Below are 21645 nucleotides of genomic sequence, written 5' to 3' on the forward strand. Positions count from 1 at the left end.
TTGCTGTCAAAATCCCATCCACACCCATTTTTTTTTGTTTGTTTTTTAAAGCAAGCGTACTGTGATGTTAATATTGCACCCTACGGGTTTCTTCTTTGGGGGGCTTTTTTTTTTTTTTCCAGATATCTGCATAGCACTACTTTAAAAAAAAATCACAAGTATTCACAATTATTCACAATTATTAATTGGCGTCACTTAAAATGCAAGAAGTTTTTGCTGCTACTATTTGGAATAATATAATTTAGTCATACATTTTGCCCTCAAACAAAATTTTCCATTTGAATAATTAAGAGGAGAGAAGACCAGTACAGATAGAGTCTCCTTTGAAGATACCCACATGCTGTGCTCTCTCCATAATAAACCTATTACCTGCCGTTCAACAACACATTATCTGTCACAACAGCCTCCAGAACAAAAACACTAATTAGATGTTGATCTTAACACACTCAGTGTACTGTCCTGTAGTCTACGATTCAGCAGGTTTAGGAAGCAAGAACAGTAAACAGAAGTGAGATTTAAAACTGAGCTAACACTAATGGCAAAATCTTTACCAAAACAGAACAGCCAAGAAAAGGCAAGGCCAGATATTCTTTGGTTTTAGGCTCATTTATACTAAAAAAATTAACAGAAGGCTTAATTGATAGTTTTGCTTGATTCGGTTTTGCCTTATTAGGCATCTTCATGAAAAGCATTAATTTTTTTTTTGATCCCTCCCAAAGAGGAAGGCTCATTAGCAATGGATGTTTACAAGGCCCCTGGGCTGAAGATTATCAGAGTTCTTCCCCTTCTGCAGAAGGAGCTCTTCAGATCTATGTTTTTATGAGAAGGATCACACAGCACTTCAGAAAGAGCTCAGGTTGCCACCCTCTTCTCCCCATACAGATGGGCAATGGAAACCACAGCTCACTGCAAAGCCCAACCCCAAGTTCATAGACCCTGGGCTGCTTCAAGTGGAGGGAGGGGCCAGGCAACACGAGCTTATTACTTACACCAAGCCAGATTTTTGCTGATTCCTATGCTCTGAAATTAATACACTGCAAATTGAACGGTTCTCACTCATTTTTCACTTTCTAGCTAGAACAGATAAATAGCTATACTATCTTACTACAGCAGAAACAGACCGCTTGGCTATTAAAAAGAAAAATAATTATCCCACTAAATTTTTTTTTTGCTTTTGTTTTAAAAGGCATCTACAGGCAAGTTAAAATAAACTACATATAGCCAACAAGTGTCTAACAGTCTGAGTACACCAGAGGACAGTCCTGTAAAATTATACTGAGAACTGTTATGCTCAGCATAAACTCATGGTATGCCACATGTTTTCTTCTGTCAATCTGAATCCCAATTACTCCTTTAGTTTAGCATGCACGCAATAAAACACTTAACAGGAAAACGTGCCCTTTAGGCCTTTATCAAAAACTGTTACAATACAACCGACCAAATGCTTCTTGAATTAGAAACATTTACGTCAACTTTCAGAAACATTTCATTTTCAATAAAATAATGAAAAAAAATGCTGTAACTTTTGAAACAGCCTGTATTTCAGAATACACCAAAGACCATATTTCTCATCAGCAGCAAAAGAAAGGTTGTGTTTTCTTAGCTCAGGTGCGGCAAGTCTCTGAATAAAGGAATCTCCCCACAAAGCAGGAGTAATACACACAGCAAAAACTGTAGAACTCAAGATTTTTCCTGCCACAAACACTCCACTGAAAGTGAAATCTTATTACAACAAAGCCAAATAAACACTATCAACTCTGGGGCATTTTAGTTTTATTTAGCACACACAATAAGAGGCTGCTAGCTTTGTGGTGCAGCATTTTATATCCATTCCAAGTTTGTAAATCAAGTGCAAGTCATGACATGGAGTCACATTACCATTTTTCTTAAATAATCTGTACGACCTTGAATACCAGTGAGAATACATAAATAGGCACCTTTTTTTTCCACAAGCACAACAAAACAGAAGTACTGTATTACATGCTGAAATGCAAGATGATACAGGTAAGTAATAAAAGGAGCAGGGCCAGAAAACAAGCCTGTAAAATCACTATTTTTTGTGCTACAAAACCACAAGCATCATACAGATGTGCTTCACAGGAGAGTCAAGCAGTCAGATTTGCAGCATTTTCCTCCTACTGCTAATACTGGATCAGCAGTGGCTTTCAGAGCACTGGAAGATGGGTAAGTTCACTAACAGCACGTCAACCACCTCATCGTATAAACACAGCTAAGAGCACACTCAGCAGACTGAGCATTTCAGGTGCCTTTCTCTTAAAGTTTCCAAACTGTCCTTTATTCTCTTAACTTTTATAATCTTACAAGCACATGAATAGCCAGCATAACAGTAAAACAGGGCTTACTGCCCCAGGCTGCTGTTTCATGGCCATGCAACAAATAAGAGTAAACCAAATTAAAATGCCTACTTTAGAGCCCAAACTTACTCAAGGCATCTATACACGAGGTTAATGCCTAGGAATTCAAGTGCACACAAACTTCCTGAAGTTGCTTTTTTACTTCTCTGCTATGACAGCATTCCTATCTACAATGCATTCTCAAAATGCTTCAGCCAACTGTTCAAATGGCTGCAATAATTTGATTTAAAAATAAAATCAGACAACAAATATGGGGGACATGCAGCCATTTGAAATCTATCGCATGAGTCATTATATTTCAAAACAGTCAAACGCAGAGCCATGGTGAGTCAATCTCTCCTTCACCATTTATACTAATTTGAGTCCATACTTCAAGCAATTTAAATCAAAAGCAAGCATAATAGAAACAATGCCAAATTAACAGTCCCCTTAGTCACAAAGGAATAACAGGCAAACACCAGTTAAATCCACACATTATTATTATATACAAGTATGCACACACACACACACACACGTAAATGAATTCTAGTATTGCCTTCATACTGCACAGCCTAAAAGTTCAGAAATACTTACAGGTACCGTGCTGCTACTTACAGCTCCTCAGACACAATTACAACTGGACTAATCTGCTCCCATCTGCTCCTAAAAATACAACTATCAGACAGAGCTCGTCTTCTCTGGCATTTTGCTGACGCAAGTACAAGATGAAAACATCACTCATTCAGAGTAGAAAGATACACTGGTCTCCATAATACACAAGATAAAAATCAACTATATCATCATGTTAAGGTGCACACGACAGTCTTACCAATGCAATACATGGCAATTTTCTCACATAATTAATGATGTAGATTTTAGCAGAAGAGAAAACAAATAAACAAACAAAAACAACCTCTAGTTGCCTGAATGTGGTAAAAAGAAATTCAAGAAGCTCCCTTTCAGCTGAATAGGACAGCTTTTTTCTTTTTTGAAGCGTTAAGAGAGAAGAAATTTTTTTTCCCCTCCTGGCCTCCATAACTTCCACTTTACTATTCTTGCCTGAAAACTGAGACACAAGGAGATTCAGACCATTGGATTTGTAATTATAAATCTGTGCAATGTTAGTTTAACACTAACTCAAACCCTGCCATTCCTCCACAAATGATACAATTAAGGAGGGAGATAGGAAGAAATGGTATTTCAATACTCTCTTGCTGCACAAAAGAGTATTGGAGACAACCAAACTTGTGTTTTGGGTCATCCTTCCCCAAACGCAGAGTTTTCAAACTTTGTTCAGCCCAACACTGCACTGGGGCCACAGGCCCAGGCTGCACAGAGCGGTGAGAATTTTATTTATTTATTTATTTATTTATTAAGAAATTCACACCTAGATTCATTTCTAATAGAAGAACATGCAAATAACTGACATTTCCTTCCCAATACCTGAAAATGGCTGACTATCAGGATTTTCTTTTTACAATAAACATTGTCATAATACCAATCATAACAAACGGAAACATTTAGTTGCAATATGCTAATAAGAAAATATGCTCCCCAGTACTGACAGAAGTATTATGTGCAGTATCACGAAGTTAGCACCATGTCTTAATGCACCTCACCCCTGGGAATGGCTAGGGAACACAGCAAATAGCTTTCATTTTAAATGATTTATTTTATTCCTGTCTTACACTCCATCATGCTGCACATCTCTTTACTCATCTTGGCTGTCAATATTTTCTTCCTGCAGCTTTTAAGTAAAATAAAACACCGTAACTGCTGTCAGACCATTTCATGACCAGTAAGGCTTCAGAATAAGAGTACTTGATACAAATAAATTTTTCAGCAATACATAAACTATCATCTTCAATGGAAGGAAAAAAACATTTTGCACTGCCCTTTGCATTTTCTTTTCCTACCATAAGGATAAATGTCTAAGGAAGTGTTTGAAAGTAAGATAAATCTATTGAAGGAATAGCTCCAGAAAATCTTTTTGGTCTTGGGTTTTTGGGTTTTCTCACCGTTTTTCTTATGTCGTTCACACAAAAATACCAGAACAGCTACAGCAGAATAAATTCTTCCAAAATCACCTTGCATAGGACACTGCAATGAACTGGAATAGCTCACAGGGGCGTGCCAGTTTACTTCCCCTGTACACACAAGGATCAGACAAGGTTAACTACAGTTCAGATTAGGTCATTGGAGAAGTTTAGCAGCCACTTCGTTAGGGGTCCATACTAAAGATGAGTGAAGTTGCCACCATTTAGCTTTGAACAACCTACACAACACCCAAAACCACACTCCACAGCACAGTAAGAGTCCTTTCTATTGAGGAAGTTGACAGTTTTGGCTATATTAGGGAAGAAAGGAGAAAAAAAAAAAAAAGAACATACAGAGAGTCTCAAAGAACAAAAACCCCAAGAGTTTTTATTTTAAAATGGTGAAATAGTAACTGCATACAAATGCAGCATCTTCTACAGAGTCTCTGAAACACATACGGGGAAAACACAGTCATATCACTGCCTGTTAGGATTGGTTTCCCTCCTTACCCTCCCACCCCAAACACTGCCAGTACCTTAGACTTCCCCTTGAAGAAAAGCCTCCAGTCTAGCGATACCAACAAAGACACAACTTTTATTTCTCTACTGGAATTTAACTCCCTGTTAGCTTCAAAAAGAAAACAAAAACTCTCATATTAGCAGTCTTAAAAATAAACAAAAACCAAACAGTATGGAACAGGTAAAAATTCTCCATGCACATCTGGCTTCAACATAAAAGTAGGCTTCTCTGGGCTAACCCAAAAAAGCTCCTCAGCCTCACTGCCTGAGTGTCCATCTGCCCAGTGGTACCAGCAGCACCACAGGGTCATGGCACAGCTGGCAATACACAGCCCGTGACGGATGAAGGCTGCTTAAATTGCCATTGTCACCAGAGGAAACATTCATTAACCTGCAGCTCAAATTATTCTATTTGAAAGACGCTTTTCCTTTAGATTTGTTTCCATACTGAAGATGCAGAACAGACATTCACAGAGACTAATTTCCATCTAGCTCTTTACATCTAACTCAACATGAGTGCCTGATGCCTTGAGAAAACATGCACTGAATTTAAGCCTAGTTAGAAGTAGGGTTTAGAGACAGATGACACATTGGGATGGATTTTAAACCATACAAATTTGGTCCCTTAAGGAACAGCAGAACCCAACCTGCCCGAGAGAACTGAAGCCCTTAACCCCTTCCTTTATCCCCAGGGCTCTGACAAGACATTTTCAACTCCATTGTGCATCTTTCCTGAAGCCAAAGGCTTGTTTAAATCCATGATAAAAATCTCAGGGCTTGTTTAACCTCGTTGCCAGCCCAAGGTTGAATTTCTTCCAGTGCAGCTCTAGGTTAATACTGCTCTAATTTCAAGTTATCTGGATCATGACTTAAAGCTAGGAGTAGGGTTGCAAGAGCTCATCAACTACTAATCCAATTGTTCTACATTTCTCAAGGATTATTTTCCAGTTTACTAATCTGAGCTACTTGCTGCAATAATCCTTTACCTATAATGAAATCACCAGGCAGATCAAGGTGCGCAGCCTGAGTCTCACTCTGGCAAAGTGCAGCACATCAGCAGCTAATTGCTCAAGTATTTGTTCTGCTTCTCCACTAGGTTTTACAGCTTGCATCAAACTCCAGGTGCCAGTAAAACCACTATCCAAACCAGCTCATTTTCTAAGCTTAAACTGGGTAATTTAAAGCACACTCAAGAATGGCAACGCCATGCTGCAATCTCAGAAGAGAGGATATACGTGCATATTAAACTCCCCATGAAAACAGCATTTTGTATTTTTATTTTAGCTGGTCAAGTTCAACACCGAGCCTGGTATTATTTACCTGGCACTGAACTCATACTAACAGGTATGAGCAAGCAATAAGATGGTAATAATTATCATATGAGGTCTTTACCTTGTCTTAAATACATCTGAGGATTTCTCTTTCCTGCCAGAATTTTCTATGGGCTCTGATGGAAGCTCTCAGCCAGGATCAGCCTCACGTCATCACTCACCTACAGGGCAGTCTGGGATATGTGAAGAGCAGACCCCAAGCTGTGTTAAGTATCTGTCTTCTGAATCTACAAAATGACAACGATGGCTTCAAAATGAAGGGACAAGAATGAAAGTGTATGCGAGTCTCTGCCTACATGTTCATATTTCAAGAAAAAGCAAAACCTGCCAGCGACAGAAATGCATGATGCAGATATTTATGAATTATCAGTTAATTAATGAAACCTAATCAGAGGCTTTCAACAAGCTTTGTTTGGGCATTTTTCTGTATTGCCTACATCACTTGGTTCTACCAAAAACATACCTTAAGACAAAAGAAAACTGCACGATGCTGAACAGGGCTCACAAGTCAAAAGCAACAAATAGAAATACATACTGCCAGGATCCACACAGGGAAAAAATAGAAAGAAAATAAAAAGAAAAACGACACACACAGCCCCCAAATAAATTAAAATTATAATAAAAATGAAATTTTTTTTTTAAAAAAAAAACAACCTCACAGCATATCACGAGAATGGGATCAGACAAGAAAGAGAGAGCCCACCCCTTCAGGATCAGGGGAGAATTAACCTGCATTTCGTTACCCCGTTTACAAGCCGCCGGCTCTACCACACGTTACGCTTTAAAAAGAAAAAAAAAAAACGTAACACATGCTACGACCGCCGAGGAACGGCGAAGGCAGCCCCGAGCCCCGGCCCTGCGCCCGGCCGGCGGGCAGGTGGCTCCCGCCGCAGGTGCCCACCCACCTCAGGCGCTCGCCGCCCAGGCCGGGCCACCAGGTAGCGGCCCCCGGCCCCGGCCCCGGCCCCGCACGGGCTGGAGGCGGGGAACGCAGCCAGGCAGAATCTGGAGGGGCTGAGGGCAGAAAAGGAAGGACGGAGGAGAGGGGGCGCGGATGGCACGGGAGGGGCAGAAGCTGCCAGGCCAAGGTGAACCGCAGCCCGGCAACATGGTGGAGGCTGCCGGGAAGCCCCTCGCCGGCAGGAGAAAAGAGGCGAGCCTCGGCAGGGCGGCGGGAGAGGATGCGAGGGGATGTTCCGGCAGCCCTCCGGCAGGCGACCGGGATGGAGGTGACAGCGGCCGGCAGACGACAGCGCTGACCCCGGCGCGGCTGAGGGGAAGGCGCCATGGGGGAGGCGCCCGCGGGGCTGCTTCCCCGGGGCGGCCGGCAGAGCCTCGCCCGCGGGGGCAAGAGGAGGAGGAGGAGGACGAGCTCACCTGCCATAGCTGATGCCAATGGCGCTGACGGCTGCAGCGGCGGCTCCGCCGGGCTCCGCTCCGCTCGGTCGGCAGCGGCGAGTGCGGAGGGGCCGGGGCCGCCCCGACAGGCAGAGCACGGGGCGGGCCGGGTCCCGCTCCGCCCCCGACAAGATGGCGCCCGGCGCTGCTCCGCTTTCCTCCCCTCAGGGCCCGGCTGCCGGGGCGGCCCCCGGGGCGGCGGGGCAGCGGCCGGCACGAGGGAGCCGGGCCGCGCCATGAGGTGGGCTCCCGGCCCCTCAACGAGGCGAGACGGGGCTCGGCTCGGCTCCCCGGGGCGGGGAGGTTTGGGGGGGGGGGGGTGTCTCTCCTGAGCGCCAAAGAAAATGGCGCTCGCGTGGTGTCGGTGCGGGCTCCAGTCAGCCCTGGCCTTTGGGGTGAGGGGAGGGATTAATTTAAATGAAATAATAATTATAATATTCCAGCTTTTACAACAGGGGAATGAAGAGAAGGCAGCCAAGGGAGTGGAGACCCCCAAAATAAGATGCCTCCGCTACACACACACACGCATCTGTCTTTTCAGAATTTTCAGCCTGGGGAGAGATGGGGCACATAGACATGCAGCGGATCGAACCCCAGTGCAGAGAGCTGGGTGTTTCAGGCCCACGCCATACACCTGCTGCTTCAGTACCCCACATCAGAAGAGATGGATGCTTCCTCTCTGAGCCCCTTGGCAAAAATTGAAATTCCTAATTGATTTTGATAACGGTAACTTGCTTTAATGTGGCTTTTGCCCTTTCAAGTACGTGCAGTTCTCAGATGTGTTGAGATCAAACTGACTCACCTATCCTGTTGCCTCTTGCTGTCTTTCTGGGAAGCAACTGCCCAGCCACCGCCTCCAATAATTTCTACTTTTTCTCCTACAACAAAATTATGCTTCAAACGGCAGAGTGCAAATCTACCGTAGGTGTCCTTGAGATAATATTGACTGATGCTGAGCTTTCTCCATAACCAGCCCAATTTGTTATTTGATTAAGGTGGCTCATAGCTGTAACAGAAACCCAAATCGATAGGAAGGCCTCTGCTCCCCAGACCAGTGACACTAATTGTAATCCATTGCATCATTTCACCCAGACCTGCAGTTCTTTGTTGATCTTTCAGGTCTTTGCCTTAATAGTTGCTGTTTGCAGAGTTCAGCTGCTCAGTGTTTACGGAGTATTTGCTCACCAGCTGTCTGACCCCTTCCATCCACTGCCCATATAAAGAGGGTTTCATCGGATCCTACTAAAACCTAGGAGCTTATTTTAAGACCATAGATTCTGCAAGGCATCTGGAGTGTTTGTGCTTCTTATACTTGTGCATCGGTCCTCTCCTTGTTAAGCTTCTAAAAGGCTTTCAAATGAACCATATGGAAAACTATATTGGACACAGTCTCAATGCACCTTTCCTGCTGTATGTGCTCTTGATTATGGATATCGATCCCTTAGCATTACTTAGTGCCTGGCTTTAACCCAAACTTATACGTATATTTAATGTAGCTTTTAAATGTTAATAGCCTTTGTTTGTTAGGGCAGAGGAGCTTGCAGCTGTGATATAAGGGACATTTTAGTAATGCAAGATTGATTGAGATTGCAGCAGTTTCACTCTTGACAGAAGTTTATACTGGAAGATGGATTGTATGTATCCAATGATTCAGTCTCCCTCTGAGGACTTCTTGTGTTCAGAAATCATTGGCAGAGCCACAGCTCTATAGTTTTTTAATCTGGATTCACAAATAAATGTTCTAATTTTGCTAACCTGGTACCCCTCAGTTGAAGATGGCAGAGTGAAATATAGGTAAACCGGCAAGAGATGTGCAAGTGGCAAGTTCACATACACATACGAGTTAGGCAAATTTAACAGATAAACAGACCTCATGGTCACAATAATTCCAAGGACAAGCAAGGGAAAGATGGTAAAGGTGAATTTAGTGTTCAAAAAAATAGAGTTTGACACATTTAGACCCCCTGGAACCATGTGTTCAAACCTAGCAAAGCATTTTCAGGCTTTTGTTCCTATGAAATAGACAAATTACCTTCCAGGTGGCTTTGTGTGTTGTCAAATATCAGAAAATAGCCAGTTGGTCAGGGACCCAGAGCCTGCTTTATGTGGTCACGCTGTACTGTTGCAGAGCTATAAATTATTTTGCAGGGATTAATAGCATATATAATTTTTTGTTACAAAAATGGTCTTTATAAACAGACATTTTCTACCTGAATGATTCACAGGACCATAAGAGGTTGGAAGAATCAGAAATACAGGATATGCATATGCCTGTCCTTCATAACAACTGTGGGTTTAGAGGGTATCAAGGAAAATTAGTAACCATTAATCATTTAGTATGCAGACCTTTGACACCTTAAAGAAAAAGCCTTCCCTTTGTAGTTCTCCATTATATACTACACCTAATCTAGGAGATTATCTGAAGGGGTGAGAGGTAAGGTCCTCAGAGCTCACTCGGATTTACCTGAACAGGTGAGGTGTTGCTGCATCTAGACAGCTAGTCACCATAGAAGGCTTATGCCTGTTGTCCCAATTCAACCAGTTTAAAATACCTGTCGGTCTAAAATACATCTCCAGAATCCCTCCCTAACTGGCCTAAACCTTGTAAGTACTCCTAAAATGCTGAGTTTCCTCGGCTAAGACTAACAGTCCCGGAATCCCAGTTCTTCCCTCTGTGCTAATCAGTCATTATGCTTGCTTTCATAACGCAGGATAAATATTATAGTATTAATGTAATCACAGTAGTAATGATTAGAGAGTACATGAGCAAATTGTTTGTTTTTTTTTTTTTTTTTTTGTAGTATTTGCCAGCTTGAATCACTGGAACATCTTGACGACAGCATGCAAGTAGGGACTTGATTTTGTGGTGAGGTTGTGCCCATGTGAAACTGGAAGTCTGCATAAGGAGAAACAGATGTGGGACAGTCGAGCCTGTAGGTTGAGCTGTGTGTCCTTCTCTGTAGCCAGAGAACACAATATTACTGCAATAGTCTGAGGTAACCTTTAATGAGTATGTTCCCCAAGCATGCCCGTTTTATTTTCTTTGTTTCTTCATGGCTCTGTAAAAATAAAATGGTAAGGACAGGACTACAGGTCAGGGTTTTCTTGATATGCAACACGTGCGTTACTGGCATAAATTTAAATGCTGAAATCTTTTTGGCTGTCATCTCCTCTGTTTACTCAAAATTCCCAGTTTAAACTGAAATGTCACCTCAATTTGGGCATGTGTCATTGATCTGAGTACAGGATCTCCAAAAAGACCAAATCACAACTTCACATCCAGTTATATCCAGAGATGATTGTTTTGGGTCTGGGATCTGTGGCCCATTTCCAATTCCCTACCTAGTTTTATGTTGTCAAAAAAAAAAAAAAAAAGTGATTTGCCTCAATCACCTTAACAATATTCAATGTGGATCCCACAGGTGGAATTCAGGAGTTTTTAACAACCCAGCATGGAACATCTATATCAATAATAGGAATGCCTTTTACCTGATTACACGAAGTAAAAATGAACCCCCTGGTATTTTCATGGCTGCCTAAGAGGAGAAAGGAGAAAGTGGTCTAGGAAAGGTAGTTTGTTACTCACAAGCAGTGATATTTTTGCTTTCTCCTCTGAAATACGGAGTTAGGGGAAGAGAGTACTGAACTGGGCAGACCCTGGATCTATAAGGTAAAGAAGGGAAGAATGAACAACCCTTCTTGAAAATGCTGTCTACCACCACCTAGCGGAAAATACCACTACACCTTCATATATTTATGGCTGATCTTGTGGACAGTTGTGACTTAATTGCTGTGTGTTTCCCCCATAGTGCTATATGTAATTAGAGTTAGCATAAAATTATTTCTTTCGAGGAAGTATTTTAAAAACTGAACAGCATACTTCCTGATCTGCCATCAGAGCTAAATCCTTGGTTTGGTCATCTGCAAAATGGAGACAGTAAGACCCAGGAAGAGTTTTATGAGGTTTAATTAGTGCAGAGTGCTTTTAGGTCTTTTGGTCCAAGGTTCGCAGACTACTTTGGTCCAAGTACTCAAATTACTGAGGCTTCAGTCAGTGATCCAAGAGGAAGATGTACTGCTGTGCTTGCTATATAGAAAGATAAATAGCACGAGTTGCAAAGTTGCAGTTGCCAGAATTCACGTAATAAATCAACAGGGGGAGAGAAGAAAAAGTCTGCATAGTTGCAAAATTGTTGGATCCGTACTGTTCACATCGAGATGGTTTTGCCTCTGGTAACTTTTGGAGAGAGACCTTCCTTCGCCTTTGTATATGCAAAATATTTTGTAAATGGAGACCAGATTCTGGCAGCCAGTGGGGTACAAACAACCAAGAAATCCTCCTGTGCTTCCGGCAGTAGGGCTGATTAGACCATCACAGCCAAATAATATTCATTGAAATGTTGTCACTGAATGTGGGGAAGTGCAAGTAATAGGGAACACGCAGTAACACTGACTCAACTGGACAGCTTCAGATGAGAAGCCAATTTTCCTGATGCTATTATATCTGGCACCTCAGGGGCTGCACCAAATAGTTAACGTTTAACTTGCTGACTCTGGTGTAAGGCCTGTATTTAGCAGAGGATGGAGGAGATAGGTTTAGCTACATCTCAGAGTTCATTCCCAGTCCTCTTTTCACAAGCAACTAGCCAAGGGAGAGTCTTTATATATTGGGAAGAATGGTAGCAGGAGGGGGCCAGGAAAGCAGCATGCATTTATCCTCCCTGTTCTCATGTTTCTGCCAAGTTTTAGCTGCCAATACTGCTGAATTGCTGGAGCCTTATCTCCTGACCCTGAGATGTTGTGGCAACAAAAGAAGGACTGCAAGAAGCCCGTGGCTGACAGCTCCTGACATATTTGCTTTGCTGGTGCACATTCACACTGGCGTTTTGCTTGCAGCTACCCATCAGATGAAGTCTATGTGATTTGGAGAGATGGTGCCTAGGCAGGAGACAAGATGAGTTTTGCCATCTTACATCAATTTCTTGAGTGACTGTTGTTCAAACCTGCAGCAATAAATGGCAGCTTCAGTCGACAAATGTGTATGGGCAGGATCAGGCCAAAAAGTGACTTATTTCCGCTTTGTTTCCAAAAGGGTATGGACGTGGTGCTCTGTGAAAATCATTTGCAAGTCCGTTAGAGGAGTTTGCAGCACAGAACAAAATAGGTTTCATATGAGGCACTGTAACAGGTTGCCCAGAGAAGTTGTCAATGCCCCATCCCTGGGGGTGTTTGAGGCTAGGTTAGATGAGGCCCTGGGCAACTGATCTAGTGGGCAGCATCCCTGCCTATGGCAGAGGGTTGGAACTGGATATCTTTGAGGCCCCTTCCAACCCGAGCCATTCTATGATTCATTAAGCCACCTCCACTTGGGGGTTCAAATGAAGCTCCTTTACTTTGCAAAGAACAGAAAGCAGCACTGGTGTGGTTGCTTACTTGTATCTCAGCAGAGAAGTCACAGCAGAGAGAGAATCTGTTTTAACTTTTTCATTACCTGAAAATTGCAAACAGTTTTGAAAGAACATCCACAGTGTGTTCAGAGGAAGGATGGTCTTGGATGTTGTAATTGCTTTTATCCTCTATATGCCCATGACTCATTTAGTTCATCACATGCATGTATGGTTACAAAAACACAGCAATGTCAGAAATGGTAGAAAAATGATTGTTGCAAAATCTAGCGAGTAGCAAAACACAAAATAAATGAGTGTGGTGCTGAGTCAAAGAGGGAAACAGACAGTACCACAACAAGCCCTCTAAAAGCCTCTGAAATTGGAGTCACGCTGGGTAGATACTTTGTGGGAATCGTCACTCACTTGGCTAGAAAAAGAAGAACTCCCTGAGGCAGGAGGGAGAACTGGGCCCAAACCAAAGCACAATGGGCAAACCAAGAGCTGGAAATTTTCTGTGGCAATACTCTTCAGTTCCTTCTTTCCCTGACAGCTGAACTAACACTTGTCACAGGAGTGCAAACGAGGCAATTATAGCAAACCTGGATGCCACAGGGCTGGACAGACTCACTATTTATATTCCCTGCTGACAGAGCTTTCCCACTGTGCCACTGCACACAGGTTAAGGTAGAGTCCATGCTATGAAGGGCTTACAGTCGGTCCTTTTACAAAAATAGCAAAAAGAAAGACAAGCAACCCCTTTTGTGATGAGAACCAAGACTCAGAGAGATGAAAGGATGCGAAGGAAATCCACAGCAGTGCCTGGAACAATGAACTCCAACTTCCCCCCAGCAAATTGCCCTTCCTTTAGGTAACTCCTTCCTGCCTGAAGTCCTACCTCTCCATTACTCTTAGGTAGTGCCAGACTGATACAGTGTCATTGAAGGGGAGATTTTGCAAGTTCTGGGCTGTCCTCCCACTGTTAAATTATTTTCCCTACAGCAGATGTGGGAGAAGGGATGTGCACCCAGCCTATACACCCTCCTATTTCAATGCTTCCCATCCTGTTGTAGGAAGGATGGGGAGGGAGCATTGGACCCGGACAGCATCCTGGTGTGCTGACCCTGCTGAAGGGATGTTAAATTCCCTGGAGAGGAGCAGGCTGTCAGCTTCAAACACACAGTGTCTCAGACTGCCGTGGGTCTGAGTCAAAGACAGTCAGTCTCCTTTGTTTCATGTGGAGGGTTAAAACACAAGGAGGCTGTTGAACAAGTTGAACTCTGCAGTATCTTCTCAGCAACTTGAAATGTGGTTGCACAACAGAGAAACTTTTACAAATACTTTTTTTTTTAATTATTTGTAGTTGGAGACCATTCGCTGGCCTACTTTTAGACATACATTTGAACTGGCCACATTACAATCCTGCTGCTGTTCTTGTGCAAAAAAAATACACTTGACCTGCATAACCAAATACAGGGAAAATAAGATACTTGTCTGGAAAAGAACCACCCAAAATAGTGCTGAAGAAGTCATGCTGCTACATGCACTGTTAGTATTGAGAGACGAGAAAATGAATATTGAAGGATCTGGTAGAATTCTTCTAATGGTGTTAATGAAAATTAACTGGTAGAAAATATTACGGTGATACTAATTCGTATTTGTGTGTTTAAGGACTCGAAAACTTTCACTTTTACACTGAATACACATGTGTAAGAGTAAGAAATCATCCTTGCTGAGGTGAGACTGAGTAAGGAGTGAGTTGGGCAGGCTAGAAATCTCATGTCCAAATGTCTTACACAGTCTATTATCTAATTGACCCCTCTCCCTAATTGACATTAATTGGTGTCAGCAAAGAATTTGGCCCAGCATTTAATGTCAGCTTTCTGCAAGATTTTCTAAACCCTGACTTCCTTTGCTGAATATAGCTTTTAGCTCATAAGCTGATGCTGTTCTGTGTGTGAAAACTCCCCTGGTAGCTGGCTTTTCGTTGATCGTGCGCCAGAACCAGAGGGACTGTGTGCCAGAGGTCCTTCGGTCGGCTCCACAAGGTGCTGTGTGTAGGGAAGTGCATTTGAAGTGCTTCTACACAAACGCATGCAGTATGAGGAGTAAAATGGACGAGCTAGAAGTCTTGGCCCAGTCCCACAGCTACGACATCATCAGCATAAGTGAAACCTGGTGGGATGAGTCCTGTGGCTGGTGTGCTGCAATAGATGGTTACAGGCTCTTCAGGGGGGGCAGGCAAGGTGGTGGGGTGGCGATGTTTGTGAAGCATGGGCTGGACTGTGTGGAACTTCAGGTTGGGGATGGCAAAGTTGAGAGCCTCTGGGTAAGGATTAAGGGATGAACAAATAAAGGGGATGTCGTTGTGGGAATCTATTACAGACCACCTGGCCAGGACGACAACGCCGATGAATTATTTGCAGAACTAAGAGATGCCTCGAGATCAGCTCCCCTTGTCCTTATGGGAGATTTCAACTCGCCAGACGTCAACTGGGATCACCACACAGCTGACACGAGCAAGTCCAGGAGGTCCATAAAGCACCTAGATGATAACTTCTTGGTGCAGGTGCTAAGGGAGCCAACTAGGAAAGGTGCCATCCTTGATCTGTTGCTGGAAAACAGAGAGGGTCTTGTGGGAGACGTGGCAATTGGCGGCTGTCATAGTGACCATGAAGTGGTTGAGTTTAGAATTTATGGTGACAGAAGGAAAACTGCCACCAAAACTTCAGCCCTGGATAGGGGGAAAGCAGACTTCAGGCTGCTCAGGGAACTAGCACAAGATCAGGCGATACCAAAATATCGGAAGGCAGGCAGGCGGGACAGAAGGCCAGCCTGGATGACCAGGGATCTTCTATTGGAGCTTAGACAGAAAAAGAAAGTGTACGGCTGCCGGAAGGAGGGTCAGGCAATGAGGAAGGAATACAGGGATGCTGTTCGTGTTTGTAGGGATAAAATTCATGGGGCCAAAGCCCAACTAGAGTTGAAGCTGGCCATGTCTGTGAGAGACAATAAAAAAGTTTTTTTTAGACATAGTTAACTGAAAAAGGAGAACCAGAGAAAACAGGTTCACTACTTGACGGGGAAGGTCTCCTCACAGACAATGACATAGGCAAAGCAGAGACATTTAATGCCTTCTTCACCTCTGTCTTCAATGCCGATGATGGGCTTCAGGACCCTGGGTGTCCTGAGCAGGAGGACCATGACGGTGGGAATGACAAACTCCCATCCAACCCTGAATGTGTGTGGGATTTGCTGCTCCACCTGGATCCATACACGTCCACCTGGATCCATACAAGTGGATGGGATCCATCCCAGGGTGCTTAAAGAGCTGACTGATGTCATCTCGGGACCTCTCTCAATTATTTTTCAACGATCTTGGGAATCTGGAGAGGTCCCAGTAGACTGGAAGCTGGCAAATGTTGTGCCAGTTTTCAAGAAGGGTCAGAAAGAAGACCCTAGCAATTACAGGCCTGTCAGTCTCATGTCAGTGCCTGGTAAAATTATGGAGAAGATGATTCTTGAAGTTATTGAGGTGCACCTGGGGGACAATGCAGTCATTGGTCCCAGCCAACATGGGTTCATGAGGGGTAGGTCCTGCCTAACAAATTTGATTTCCTTTTATGATAAGATCACCCATCTAGTTGACCAAGGGAAACCAGCTGATGGGATCTTGTTGGACTTCAGCAAGGCTTTTGACATGGCTTCCCATAGGATCCTACCAGACAAAATGTCCAGCATACAACTTAACAAAAACATCAGACGATGGGTGAGCAATTGGCTGACGGGCAGGGCTCAAAGGGTTGTGATTAATGGGGCCATGTCTGGCTGGCAGATGGTCACTAGTGGGGTCCCTCAAGGCTCCATTTTAGGGCCAGTCCTCTTCAATGTCTTTATAAATGATTTGGATTTAGGACTAGGAGGTGTTTTGAGCAAATTTGCCGACAATACCAAACTTGGAGGAGTTGTGGACTCTGTTGAGGGTGGAAAGGCCTTGCAGAGAGATCTGGACAGATTGGAGAGCTGGGCGATCACCAACCACAGGAAGTTTAACAAGAGCAAGTGCCGGGTCCTGCACCTGGGACGGGGAAACCCTGGCTGCACGTACAGACTGGGCGATGAGATGCTGGAGAGCAGCCCCCTGGAGAGGGATCTGGGGGTTGTGGTTGGCAGCAAGTTGAATATGAGCCAGCAGTGTGCCCTTGCAGCCGGGAAGGCCAACTGTATCCTGGGGTGCATCAAGCACGGCATTGCTAGTTGGTCGAGGGAGGTGATTGTCCTGCTCTACTCTGTGCTGGTCCGGCCTCACCTTGAGTACTGTGTGCAGTTCTGGGCACCACAGTACAAAAAGGACATGAAACTGTTGGAGAGTGTCCAGAGGAGGGCTACGAAGATGGTGAAAGGCCTGGAGGGGAAGACGTACGAGGAATGGCTGAGGGCACTGGGCCTGTTCAGCCTGGAGAAGAGGAGGTTGAGGGGAGACCTCATCGCTGTCTACAACTTCCTTGCAAGGCGAAGTGGAGAGGCAGGTGACCTATTCTCTGTAAACACCAGTGATAGGACCCGCGGGAACGGGGTTAAGCTGAGGCAGGGGAAGTTTGGGCTGGACATCAGGAAGAGGTTCTTCACTGAGTGGGTGGTTGCACACTGGAACAGGCTCCCCAGGGATGTAGTCACTGCACCGAGCCTGACTGAATTTAAGAAGTGATCGGACTGTGCACTTAGTCACATGGTCTAAACTTTTGGGCAAGCCTGTGTGGTGCCAGGAGTCGGACTTGATGATCCTTATGGGTCCCTTCCAACTCAGGATATTCTATGATTGGTTTGACCACTTACATTAAAAAAGATGCAACATGATATGACAAATGCAACCAAACATTGGGATGCAGTGCAATGGAAACGCTGCATCCTTTTTGATGGGTCAGCAGGAGAGAGAGAGGAGCTATTTGTCTTTGGTAACAGCACATGGAAAAGCACAGAAGTGAAAGCTGACCATATCTTCAGGGCAGGGAGCGTGATACATTTGTACACACATTTCATGTTCCTTAAACTTCTATCAGCCTCTGTTAGTCAGACTTTGTAATATCCTACACAGAGTAGACAATTATTACTATATGTATATTCTGTCTTTCCCTCCTTCAAGAAGCATGTTAAACTGGGGGAAGAAGACCTGACTGTGGATGTGTTAGCTTCCCACTATCGCGTCAGCGACTTGTGTGTACCATGCGTTTCTCACTGACGAGCAAAGAAAGGCTGAAACCTTGCATGACAGGTTAACAGCATGATTTGCAGCAACAGCTTAAATAAATGGTTGCAGGCATGAACAACTAGCAGGCAGCTAATCCTTTACAGACTTAAGAGCAGCTACTACTGCAGCCCAAGTAAATATTTCAAAATAAAATTAATTAGTGGTGACTGGTGGATTTTATTCTTTGTTTTGCAAACTCAGACTAAAATGTTAATTCCTCCATGGAACTTATGCTTTCAGTGCCAAAAAATTTTGCAGAAATGGAGCCTTCTCAAAGACAATTCATTGCAATTTTTTTCCTTACTGTAATTGTAGCAGGACTGGAAAAGTTATAGATCACCTTCAGAAAGGCAAGCTCCAAGAGATGGAGGACAGCATCGTGGCTTAATATCCAACACAATACAATGTAAAGGAAGGAAATGTTTGCTTCCCGATTCTTGTCACGAGCAAGCTCTGTCCATGGCCACAAAAAAAGACCTCTTAATAATTGCCTTACTTCCAATTAAAAGAACTTTCTTAACACTTTCCTATACACAGGTGAAAGCAGGAAGGCAAAGGCCTCAATAGAACATGTACCCAACCAGCACAAAAGAAAGTTTGCCTGAGCCTGGACTAGAAAAACAGTCCATCTACACCAGCGAAAGCTCAATGAAATTATTTGAAAACAATTTCTAATCCACAATTAAGCTTTTTTTCAAAGACTTTTTTTTTCTTCTACCTTGACCCTTGGCTCTATCGCAGAACAAAACTCTTGGGAGGGAGGAATCTGTCGTGGCCCACTGAACTGTCTGGACTATTTTTAGTTAAATCCAGCATTCCTAAAAATCTCAAGCTGCTTGTGTATTAAGGAAGGAAGAAGGAAGCCCTGACACACACTGACATTTCACTCAGTGAGCACGGAACATGGCGTGCCAGCTGCTTTGCAGCATGCAGGCATCACTGGGGCTGAGTGCAGAGCTCTAGGAAAAAACAATTTTTGCCTGCAGTTTTCACCAGGAAGAGAAGGGTGAAAACGAGGGAAGAATTACTGTCTTCCCTGAGCTGGAGAAGGCAAACTAAAGGGTTCTGCTAGCAGCTGGAAGGCTGGAGAGATCTGAGGGTTGGACAATTTGCACTTACCTGCTAAACTGATGAGCTGCAGCTCCAGAGCACAGCAATGAGAAAATTGCCCAGTGGAAAGGCAGAAGTCAGGGAGGTGCTTTGCAGGTGGTGATCTTGCTGGGAGGAGCAGGACAAAGGAAGGATAAGGAGAGAGAAATATTAAGGAGCTAACGAGCTGTTTAGGGAAAGACAGAAGATGCAAGGAGTGGTTGTATGAATGGGCTGATGCTTTGGACTTTTAAGGTCTAGGCATGAGGGGGAGGAATGTGGTGAAACTCATTTAGACCTCAGCATAAGCGGAGTATAGCACAAATCTGTTTAGAAAGGACAGAACTGTTGTGCCGAGTCATTTCTTCCTACCCTGCAGGTTTTTACGTTGTTTTTTATGCTAAGCAAAATCCGTATTGCTATAAAAGTAGCATCATAGCATGGAGCCTCTCCATGGCAAATGTTGCTGAATTTGGCTAACTGCAGGTGACAGAAAGAAAGCAGACCGCAACTGTAGGGTCTAATTTAACTGTTCCTGTGTGATGGGTACTGGAAGAGCACTAGAGGTGCTGTTGTAGATTGCACTGTTTATTCAAGCAAAACATTCATTTTATGGCTATATTTGTAGTGCATTGATTATATGCAGCATGCTCCAAGTCAGTCATCACATTCTCACTCTCTCATTCTCTGCAGATGTTTCACACAATTTCTACTAAAATATTTTCAGGATTATGATCAGTTACAAACCTGCTGGCCATCCCAGCCCCTTTACAACCACCCCTCTCCACAGACAGTCCTCAGCCCTAAGGGATGATCATCCAGATGGATGACATCCAGCCAGGCCTCTAGGATCAATTTATAGAAAAAGGACATGAAATCACTGCTGAGAGAAGAGAAACAAGTTTTCTCTTGGGTTGGAAACCCAAGATCCTGCTTGCTACACCACCACAAGATTAGTGATGGGCCTTGCTCTTCTCCTTGTCCCATGAACTTCCATCAGAACTAACACATGGAGAACTTCAGAGAGAATGATCAACAATGATGCCAAGAAATATATATAGCGCAAGGGAAGTTGTTGCTGAGAGTAATTACAACCCCCTTTCCCAGGATCTTCCCTGTAGAAAGCTCTCACAGGTTAACTGCCATTGAATGTTGGTGGGTAAAGGTTTGCTAGGCATTTAGGTGCTAGGGTCCTTGTAGGGGACAAGAGGAATTAGCACTCACCTCCTCACAACAGTGAGACATATGATGCCTCGTTACTAGGCTCTTCATATGGACAAATGCAAAATCACTGCACCTGTAAGGAGCACAGCATTGTTGGCTCCACTAACCTTAAAACAAAGATGAACTGGGAGAACAGCACAGTGTGATAAACCCTTCACAGGTGTGGTTTCACTTGGACTCGAGGCTCACGTGCAGTAATATCTCCAGGCTGGTGAACTGCCACACCACTGCCTTTATCACATCAAGCAACCTACAGAAACACAATTTCTCCCTCTTCTCTCAACCATTTATCAGAACCATTTGCACAAAGCTTTGGTTAATTCTGGCTTTTCCTATTGCTCCTTTCTACTGCTGAGTGTATCTCTATGCCTCCTATTTTTGCCTTGTGATACAAAGAGCCCCTTCTGTGCAGGGCCCGTGCACAGAATGTTTCACCAAGGGAATCAGCCACAACCTTGGAGGTGCAGTGTTGGATCTGATGCTTGCTATAAACTCTCGCTGTCTCCTACTTTAGCCAGTGCATGAGTTGGCAGAGACTGTTACGTTGCTTTCAGCAGCATCTTGAGGTCTGAAGCCTCTCCTGGAAGCCCACTGAAGTCCCTCAGCCTGTGTGTGGGCAGCAGGTTGACTCCTTAGCTCTATGCTTGAATGTCACTGCTTGGTACAAGTCTGTTGCCTTACTTTCCTTCTCACTGGAACTGGCAGTGGGAGGTGTTAGAAAATCAACATTAATTATATATGGCGGTTTTGATCCAGGAGCTGTTGGTGGCCATCTCTCTCAGAGGTTGGCATTTGTACCACCAACAGTGAGAAGGAGCCTACTGAAGAGGAGGGGAATGGGTCGCATTCTGTCTCAGAAAGCATATGTCATTAACAATGAGCCACTGCAAAAGAGGATTAGAGAAAGTCATTATGGATTTAGCATGAGTGTTTAGGGCTCATAGTTAATATCTGCAGCTACCCAGACTGTCTTCAGTGGTACCTTGTTTGTTCCCCTCAATTTATTCACCCAGACGTTTCAAACAGCTTGTCTAGTTAAGGGAAGTTTCCTCTGATGTGATT

General features: G+C 43.9%; 1 protein-coding gene and 1 long non-coding RNA gene across 13 annotated transcripts in view; one reads left to right on the forward strand and one right to left on the reverse strand.

Annotated features, from left to right (window-relative positions):
* TMEM230 (transmembrane protein 230) overlaps positions 1–21645 on the reverse strand; it is a 45267-nt gene that overhangs the window by 15792 nt on the left and 7830 nt on the right. The window contains exons 5-7 of one of the 12 annotated variants that reach the window (XR_011090131.1): positions 19390–19488; positions 13072–13129; positions 11588–12641 (exon numbers count right to left, since the gene is read on the reverse strand). The exons of 1 other annotated variant lie outside the window; for it this stretch is intronic. The gene's annotated coding sequence lies outside the window, so the exon portion shown is untranslated. Of the gene's footprint in view, positions 1–10315; positions 10698–11587; positions 12748–13071; positions 13130–13181; positions 15637–19389; positions 19489–21645 lie in introns of those variants that run through there. 10 more of the 12 variants (XR_011090129.1, XR_011090132.1, XR_011090136.1 and 7 more) reach the window with 10 other exon arrangements.
* LOC137845211 (uncharacterized) lies at positions 7755–8443 on the forward strand. Its single transcript, XR_011090138.1, has 2 exons — positions 7755–7879; positions 8082–8443. It is a non-coding gene; the product is annotated as an uncharacterized lncRNA (long non-coding RNA).

Source organism: Anas acuta, chromosome 27 (genome assembly GCF_963932015.1).
Source record: "Anas acuta chromosome 27, bAnaAcu1.1, whole genome shotgun sequence".
Taxonomy (NCBI): Eukaryota; Metazoa; Chordata; class Aves; order Anseriformes; family Anatidae; genus Anas; species Anas acuta.